The sequence below is a fragment of the Petaurus breviceps genome, unplaced genomic scaffold (genome assembly GCF_028583685.1).
Source record: "Petaurus breviceps papuanus isolate PSGF00001 unplaced genomic scaffold, PetGlider_PUasm1.0 90702, whole genome shotgun sequence".
Taxonomy (NCBI): domain Eukaryota; kingdom Metazoa; phylum Chordata; class Mammalia; order Diprotodontia; family Petauridae; genus Petaurus; species Petaurus breviceps.
Genome location: NW_027187317.1, coordinates 10,646,082 through 10,655,416, shown reverse-complemented (window position 1 = coordinate 10,655,416; position 9,335 = coordinate 10,646,082). Strand labels below are relative to the sequence as shown.

The following is a 9,335-nucleotide window of genomic DNA, read 5'->3' as shown; positions in this document are numbered from 1 at the left end:
CTATCTATCTATCTATCTATCTATCTATCTATCTATCTATCTATCTATCTATCTATCTATCTATCTATCTATCTATCTATCCATCCATCCATCCATCTACCTAATATTACTTATTTAATGTTAAGGTGGCACAATGGATAGAGAGTGAGACCTGAAGTCAGGAAGACTCCTCTTCCTGAGTTAAAATCCAGCCTCAGACACTTACTAGCTATGTGACTCTGGACAAGTCACTTAACCCTGTTTGCCTCAGTTCCTCATTTATAAAATGAGCTGGAGACAGAAACAGAAAACCACTCTGGTATCTTTGCCAAGAAAACCTCAAATGAGGTCATGAAGAGTTGTATATGACTAAAATGACTGAACAATGACAATAAAAATTTAATGTAAATATGATAAGGGCAGTAGAGAAATCGGCTTCTTACATGATGATTCTGGTTTAGTAATAGAACATGAATGCTGGTATCTAATTTTCTTCCTTTTAATTCTACCTCCTTTCCCCTTTTCTGCAGTAATTTTCTCTCTCTCTGTCTCTGTGTCTCTGTCTGTCTCTCTCTCTTTCTCTCTATCTGTACAGCAGTGCCCTCTTCTCTCTTTTTCTTATCTGGGAGCTGCTGGGCCTGGCCTTATGCTGCAACATACTGAGCTCTCCCAATAATCTGGTATGATTCCCAAAGTATGATTTAGCTGTGCTGTGTGTACTGAAAGTGGGGTGGGGGAAAATGGAGGGAGAGGGGGAAAAATGTTTGATCTGCTAAAATGTACCTTAAGAGCAAGCCCATCCACATTGCTGAAGGTATCAGCTGGGTCCTGCCTACAGTTATGTCAAACAAAGTATGCTGGGAAGTGCCAACTCTCCTTTTGTGCTGTGACATCAAGAGCTGCCAAAAGATATTAAAAAAGCTTGCGTGAACTAGGTGATGGCAGCTGTAACTATCTAAGTTATTGCCTGGCAGCTGTACCACTGCTTCAGTGCTGCTGGCTGCCTTTATATTTGCTTCTCCATTTGTTTGCCCCTTTTCTAGCAACCGATACTGCCGAGGCAGGCAATCAGTGTGTTGCAGCCCACAGCCCCCTCACTCCTGCAGAATGGGAGGCTTAGAATAAACGGCCATGGAGAGAGTCTCATGAAGCAGCTGATAGAAGTTGTATTTCTCTTGGCCGGGCCCCAAGGCCGGTTTTGCATTGGTCAGCTCGACCCCAAGGAACCCCAAATGAGTGCATGGCAAAGAGGCCAGCACGCAGGCACACACATGCGCGTGCTCACGAGAACACACACCACACACACACACACACACACACACACACACACACACAAAATACAGCTTTTTGTATTTTTTTTTTTTGCTTCTATGTTGGCTTGGAGTGAGCCAGAACTATATCGCCAGCTCCAAGCCCCTGCCAATCCTGCATCTGCTCCCTAAAACCTCCAGCAAATAAGAATTACTGTGAGGTTGTTTAACCAACACTTACAATATACACACTTCTCAAATTCCACTCTCTCCCCACTCACCCCCCACCACTGCCCAGGCACAATGATCTAGATGCTGGTGGCAAAGGTTTTTGAGATAAGGGGAGAATGATCCCCCAGCGGGCACCTGTCTCAGAGGCTCAGGGGGTGTCGGGCAAGCAGTAAGTTACCATCGTCCTCTGGCATTTTGATCCGTGGCATAAAATATATTTCATTGTCATGGGCTTCTGGGAAAGTGTCTGCACCGAGCAGGTTTTTGTATTCTTTCGCTGAGTTTGGTCTTTTCAGATGATTGTTAAATAATTCATATGCCTCATGAATGTAATATTTTTGGGATGTGGGGGTTCCATTTTCCCCAATTCTCTTACTCCATCTTTTGCCTTTTTTTTTTTTTTTTGGTGAAAGATTGGTGGAGTCATTTAGCACTACAATGGCCAGACTTTGCCCTGGGTGGTATATTTAGCTATATCTTCTTGTCTTTTCCGCTCCCTGCCCCAGCTTAGACTGAGAGGAGGGGAAGGGTGTTTGACCTTCAGTAAACCAATTCAAGGACAGAGCTAAGGCTGGATTTTCCCTCAGCAATTTAGTTTTCCAAGGGGATCTGAGGTCACACAACCTAACTCTCCACCATGCCAAAACCAGTACAGTTATTTGCATAATAGAAACACCATGCCTTCAAGAACCTCTGATCACTTTAGGTTTGGCAAGACAGGTCATTTTACAGGAAGGGAAATGGTGGTGTAGGGTTTTAGTGGATATCGCCAACTGACATCCAAGAAGAATAAGAACCCATGGGTTGAATCTCTGTTGTATACCTGCTCTGTCTACATGCACAACTGACTGGTTCAGCTGTTTTGACTGAAATAGTAAATCATGTTCAAACAACTGACGATCAATTTGGTAAAGCAAAATGAAACAAAAAAACCAAAATCAAAAAACAAAATTGAGATTTTTCTATATGATACCAATAAATTTTGTCAGTTTAGTGGAAGAAGTCAGTCAAATTAGTTGTTGAGATATTTTAGAGACAGTCTCAGTTACTTTCTCTTTTTTTAAAATGAATTTTTTATTGACATTTTCTGTTTCTTACATCACCATAGTTATCCCACATATTCTTTTCAGAGAACCATCTCATGTGATTTTTTTAAGGAAAAAAATCAGCACAACAGATCTACATATTGAAAAAGTTCAAAAACATGTTCAATGTGTAACACCTGTGGACCCCCACCTCAATAAGGGGGTAGGTTAAGGATATCTTATCTCTTCAATCGAGTCATGTTTGATCTTTAAAATTTTGTTTTATTTTGTTTTGATTTTTTGGTGTGTCATTGTTCTTTTCCTTTACATTGTTTGCAATCATTATCATCCCAGACATTATTTCTTACATTGCAGTAGTATTCCACTACATTCAGGTACCACAATTTGTTTAGCTTTTCCTCCATTGATGAACATATACGTTGTCTCCAATTCTTTGCCATTACAAAAAGTGCTGCTACAAGTAGTATTTGGGGACTTTCTTCTTCTCACTAACTTCTTTAGAGTATAAGCCCATCAGTAGTAACTTTCAGAAAGGCTTAAGAAAAAGAAAGACCATAGATTTAGAGCTAGAAGGAACTTTATAAAGCCTTCAAATCCAATCTTCTTACTCAATTCAATTCAACAAGCATTTATTGATGTCCTACTTACTGTGCAAGGCTAGGTGCAAGGGTTATGAAGGAAAGAGAAGGGAATATGCATTTATTAAGCACCTAGGATATTCTAGGCACTTTATAAATGTTATCTCATTTGATCAACCCTGTGAAGTAGATGCTATCATTGTCCCCATATTACAGCTGGGGAAACAGAGACAAACAGAAGTGACTTGCCCAATAAATGTGTAAGGCCAGACTCAGCACTCAGATCTTCCTTCCTTCAGACCCAGATCCCTATTCACTGAGTCAGTCACCTAGGCTCCTCAAGGAAACTACGGTGCACTGGGGAAACACATCTATGCAAATCACCAAAAACCAAGCCAATACAGGGGGATCTTTAAATTCCATTACTATTACATATATATATATATATGTATAATCTCATAAATATACATATTACAAACCCCTTCACACAGGCTTTCAAGACAAAAGGAAGACATCAAAATCTCTTGGGAAAATGTCACTGTAATTGGCAGTTATGCCATGATTGGTTATCTCTTACAGATGAGGCAACTGAGGACCCAAGAAATTAAATGAGTAGTCTGTAGTTGGGCAAGTAGGCAGTAACAGAGCTGGAAGGGGAGCCCCAGGGTTCCTGACCCTAAATCTGTTACTTTCCCCACTGTGTCCCATTGCTTCCTGCAACTTATAAACTGATTCTATCCTCTCGCTCACATACTTTGGAACACTTGATGGACTTGTCTTACCTTTTATTCATTTGCCTGTCTTAATCCTTTGTGTTGTTAAAAAATATTCTTTTTTTGTTCATCTGTGTTGTTCCTTCTGCTAACTGTGATCACCTTGACTAGGCTTTGAAGTTTCTTTTGAACAGTTTAGCATTGCACTCCAGTTAAGACTTCCAGACTGGTCTAGTGCTAGATGGAGAAGTAAACCTACCTGACCTAGGCTCTTCTACTGTGATTCACAATAATCAAGTTGATAAATATTTCATAAGGACTTACATGTGCCAGGCATTGTGTTAAGTGCTCAGAATACAAATACAGCGGAAAGACAGTTCTTGCACTCAAGAAGCTTATATTGGAATGTGTGGGAGGGGTGGGAGTGTTGTTCATTTCAATTGTGCCTGACTCTTCCTGACTCCATTTGGGGCTTTCTTGGCAAAGATATTGGAGTGGTTTACCATTTCCTTTTTTGGTCCATTTTACAGGTGAAGAAAACTGAAGCAAACAGGGTTAAGTGACTTCCAGGGGTTACCCAGCTAGTAAGTATCTGAGGCCAGATTTGAATTCAGGTCTTTCACTCTGTCCACTGGGCCATCTAGCTGCCCCTCCAATGGGGGAAGGTAGCACATCAAATTCGTGAGGAAAGGTACTTAGAGGAGAAAAGCCTGGAAAGTCAGGAGTGGAGTCGGTGGAAAGGAATGAAGACATGGCTGACCTGGGGGCTTTTCTTAGAATAGAGGTTCCAGGAGGCACTGACCAATCAAAGGAAGAGGCTTCAGGTCCACAGGGGTGGGGAACCTGCAGCCTTGAGGTCACATATGGCCTTCTAGTTCCTTGGGTGCAGCCTTTTGACTGAGGCCAAGTTTTACAGAACAAATCCTCTCATTAAGGGGATTTGTTCTGTGCAGTTTGGATTTAGTCAATGGGCTGCACTTGAGAACCTAGAGGGTCATATGTGACCTGGAGGCAGCAGATTCCCCACCCCTGCCCCAAGAGAGTAATATACTTCTGTAGTGAGGAGGCTAAGGGCAGATGGAACTCCTGGGGTAAAGAAACTACAAGGCAGACTGAACTTGCAGGTGACAAAGCTGCTAGGTGGCAAAGTCCAGAGAGCCTGAAACAGAACCTGAAGAGGCATTAAGATATTGATCTACTCACTGCTTTTACTCTAGCTCCAAGAAGCGGGTTTTCTTGCTTTAGTGCATTTAAATGTAGGCATGTAGTTAAGTTCTGTTTTAGGCATTGCTGCTGACTATCTATTTTAAGCATTTGTCAGTATATGTGCTCTTTTTCCCCTTCTCCACCCACATTCACACCCTATATTGTCTCACATATATGTACAAAAATAGGCATCGCAGACATAAATTTATCTCATCATCAAAAAGTCTTAATCAAGTGCCTAATTGTATTTGCTTTTAAATTAGGTGTGAGTAAAAAAAAAGAATTAGATAGTTCTCTTAGCTTATCAGGAGTTCACAGTCTAAGGGGGATATGGACACACTTAAAAAGGACTTAGAGGGAACAGAATAGAAGCATTAAACCAACTCCAGGGGTGGGGAACCTGCAGCCTCGAGGCCACATGTGGCCTTCTAGGTCCTCAAGTGTGGCCCTGAACTAAGTGAATGAGTGGCAATGTGGATAGCAAAGGGAACTTGGAATCAGGAAGATCTAAGTTCAGATGCTACCTCTGACACCAGCTATTTCAACTCTGCTCAAGTCATTTAATTTCATTGTGCCTCAGTTTCCTAAGCTACAAAATGGGGATACTCATCTCCTAGTGTTGTGATTCTTCCAATGAAATTTGAATTTAATAATAATTTATTAATTATTAAATTAATTTATGAATTAAATAATAATTTATGCACAAGATTTTGCAAACAAAAGGACGACAGAGAGGTCAATTATTATGATCTATAGGTTAGGATTAGTATAGTTTAGAAATTAAAGGGAGGCCAATAGTGCATATTTAATTGGGGAAAGGGCCCATAAAGATTCTATGTTTAGAGATGAAAGAGAAAGAATTATTCCAGTATTTCTCTGAGCTATTTGGAAAAACTTTGAGAGGGGGTGGGATTTTCAGGGACTGTTTGAGTGGTGGCAGAGTTACTCTGACAGGTGGTAGTAGTGGGGAAGACATTCAAACCTTGTGATCTAGGTAGGAGTATAACAGCTGGACAGATGAGGAGGCATTATGCAGTGTTCCTGAGAGGAGTGTGAAAAGATGAATGTAGGAATAGAAGTTGATGAAGGATAAGGGGCAGTCTGGGGCCTGATGGGGAACATCTCACAGTATGAAACAACCTCAATCCATTCATCTTCTAAACTATTGTAAAATCTTCAAGGAAGGGGTTACCTTCCCCATATTTTTTCATTAACATAATGGAGAACAAACTTACTCTATCTTGTTCCTTTGCTAGCTCTTGAATACAAATTAGTTCCACTTTTCCTTTCTGAGAGTATTAAATATGGCAACAAAACCCCAAAGATTTGGTTTTCTGTAAACCAAGAAACATTTTTCCCCTTGAATATTACCACTTTAGATAGCAAATTCTGTTGCTAGTATGTGTAACGTATGTGCCATTAATTGTTGAAATCACATGGATTAGGATCCAAATATTGGTGGTATTTTGGCTGATAATTTTAGTCACATGACTAATTTGCTCCCACACAGTTGGTAACTTTGAGCTTCTACAACAACTTAAGTTTCTACATTCATTTACCCACTTTTACCCAGGCAAAAGACAACTTTGAAATAATAAAATATTTAGTCAAGACTGACATGAATAATAAAATAACAAGAAAACAATCTTACCCACATTCTTCAGTGTGTCTAGTTTCCTCTCTTTCCCCCCAAACTATTGGGAAAACAATCTCTTCCAATACACTTGTTGTATTGGACCATTAACACATATATTCTTGCTAGGGGTCAGGAACCTGTGACCTCAAGGCCACATGTGGGCCTTTAGGTCCTCAAATGTGGCCCTTTGACCAAATCCAAACTAAATCCCTTTAGTAAAAGGATTGATGTTATGCTCAAGAACTGTTCCCACAAAAATGTCACCCATTCTCATTCTGCTTCTATGTGTCTTTTTGCCTGGGCTACAGCCTTACTTGGCTTGGGTGGTTGTGGTCTTCTCTTTGTTCTCCTGGTTCTACTTTCTCCATATGGTCATGACCTTTTTTTTTTTTTTTTTGCAGTGGCCACCCTCTTCTTCTCTTGCCCTCATGATACATTCACCCCATTCATTCTGCACATAGTGCTATGAAGATGGACAATCCAGGAACTTCAGCTCCGGAGACTCATGGCAAATCTAGTCTTCTTCCCATTTGCCTCTGTTAACATATGTTTGAAAGAAGCATCAAACAAGCTTCACAAAGATGATTTTGCATTTCCCAAACACTTGTGGTCTCATAACCAAAAGAAGCATTCATGCTTCCGCTAGTCTGGCTGGGAAGTCAGTCTGGGGATAATCATTTCACTGTGGATAATACACAAAGTAAATGTGTACCTGGATAATAGAGAATTTCTGTTTTGAAAGTATCAGTTTGGTAATAACTCAATACTGAGTTTTTCTCCAAGTAGAGGAGATGGAGTGTACTGATTCATCCACATGTTCTCATCTAGTTTCTTTTGTGACCAACAGCGTACATTTGGGACATAGCTAGCAATGGTCAGGTCATGGTCATGTGAAGCAAATCAGTCCTTACCATGACCTTGACCTCTTTGGAACTATGGTCTAACCAACCAAAATAATTGTCTGCCAAATGCATGTTTGGGTTATAGTCAGGGCTAGAAAAAGAATTAGGGATCTACTTCTGTTCCCTCCATGGACCCACTGGGTGATCTAGTGACACACTTTATTTTTCCTTTTTCCATATGGTAAAAACCCTAGTCAATGTATCCTTGCCATCACTTAGGTAAAGATGGAGGAGTAAATGAACAAAGTTCTCACAGCCCTACTGGTAAAAAAAAAAGTGGCATCAGAGGCACGTGAAGAGAAAATGCCTGTAGTGGTCCTCTAACGTATACTGATTCAGAAGGCAGTTAGATGGTGTAGTAGAGGGAGTTCTGAACCTAGAGTCAGGAAGACCCAAACTCAAATCCAGGCTCAGATACTTAGTTGTGTGACCCTGGACAGATCACTTAACACCTATCTGCCTCAGTTTCCTCAATTATAAAATGCGAATCGTAATAGTACCTACATCACAGGGCTGTTGTGAGGATCAAATTAGAATATCTATAAACTATTTAGCACAATGCCTAGCATATAGTAGGTGCTTAATAAAAGCTTGCTTCCTTCCCCTCCACCCTATAAGAGACCCATTTGCAACTTGGTGGTTTCCCACTTATAATGAGAAGAGTGACATGTCCTAAGAAAGCTCTAGCTTTATTCTCACCCCAACAATGCCAATTGCCTTCTGGAAAAGTGTCAGATTTGGGAGTGGGGCCCCTGAGTGGAAGGAACACTTGTGGCATTTACAGTACTTCCGTCTTTGCGTTGAACAAATCCCACAGCTTGAAAAGCATTTTTCATCTTATTGAAATCATTCAACTCTTGATTAGTTTCAGGTGGATTATCCACTTTGTCGATTATCCATGGCCAATTTGCTGTATCCCAGGGTGAGCTCCCCTGGCAGCTCCCATCCAGTCCTGACTGTTTCCCCCTGATGGCCAGAAAGTGGGATTGCAAACTTTAGAAATCATTACCTTTCGAGACCAGTGAATAGAGTCAACTTAAGCTGAATGCCATATTAAATTCACTAGGTGAGGTCATATTTGGGGAATTTTGAGGTGAGGCCATTTGGAGAAGTCAATCCTTTTGTAAGGCAAGTAATCACTGGCTAATTTAGTATTGAATTTTTATCAAAGTGGGGCTTATTTGTATTTATGGGGTTCACAATCTAGGAAAACAAATCAGCTGCCTTATACATCTTATAATACATCTTCAAATCAATGATAAAAAGTTTTCTTCAGGGATTGTCTTCAGGCTGGATCAAGGACCCTAAGATTCTTCTCTGTCAGTGGAATAATTAAAAATTGGCTTGATTACATTTCAACAAACTGTGAGTAAATCTCCTTATTTGAGACCACTTTGTCCAAAAACAGGCTATCAGGTTGTCCCTGTTGTTATTTTGGTCAATCTTGTTCTACCTGGGAGATCGTATGCTTGGGAATCTCAAAATATTTCTTGGCTAGCTAAATCTGTCCTATTCCAAGAAGTGTGTTTGTGTGTGTGTGTGTGTGTGTGTGTGTATGTATGTATGTATGTGTGTGTGTGAACACTGACAGACATTTCTGTCTCCTGGGCTGAACACTCCAGTAAAGGAAAAGGGGAACAGATGTAACCACTGCTGCCCCTGGTGGGGAAAGGAGATGGAAGAGAAGGGCATTGGAACAGGGAGATGGCAAATTAAGCCTATTGTCCTAGCAGCTGCAACCATCGAGATGCAAGCTCTGTGACTGTGTTGGGCACAGGGAGTGATGGAAGGGAA

The 9,335-nt window shown here is 40.7% G+C and overlaps 1 long non-coding RNA gene across 1 annotated transcript in view; it reads left to right on the top strand.

Moving 5' to 3' along the window:
• LOC138144623 (uncharacterized) overlaps positions 1-8,844 on the top strand; it is a 45,427-nt gene extending 36,583 nt beyond the window's left edge. The window contains exons 3-4 of the long non-coding RNA XR_011163993.1: positions 4,328-4,381; positions 7,041-8,844. This is a non-coding gene — a long non-coding RNA (uncharacterized lncRNA). The remainder of the gene's footprint in view (positions 1-4,327; positions 4,382-7,040) is intronic.
• The last annotated feature ends 491 nt before the right edge of the window (positions 8,845-9,335 follow it).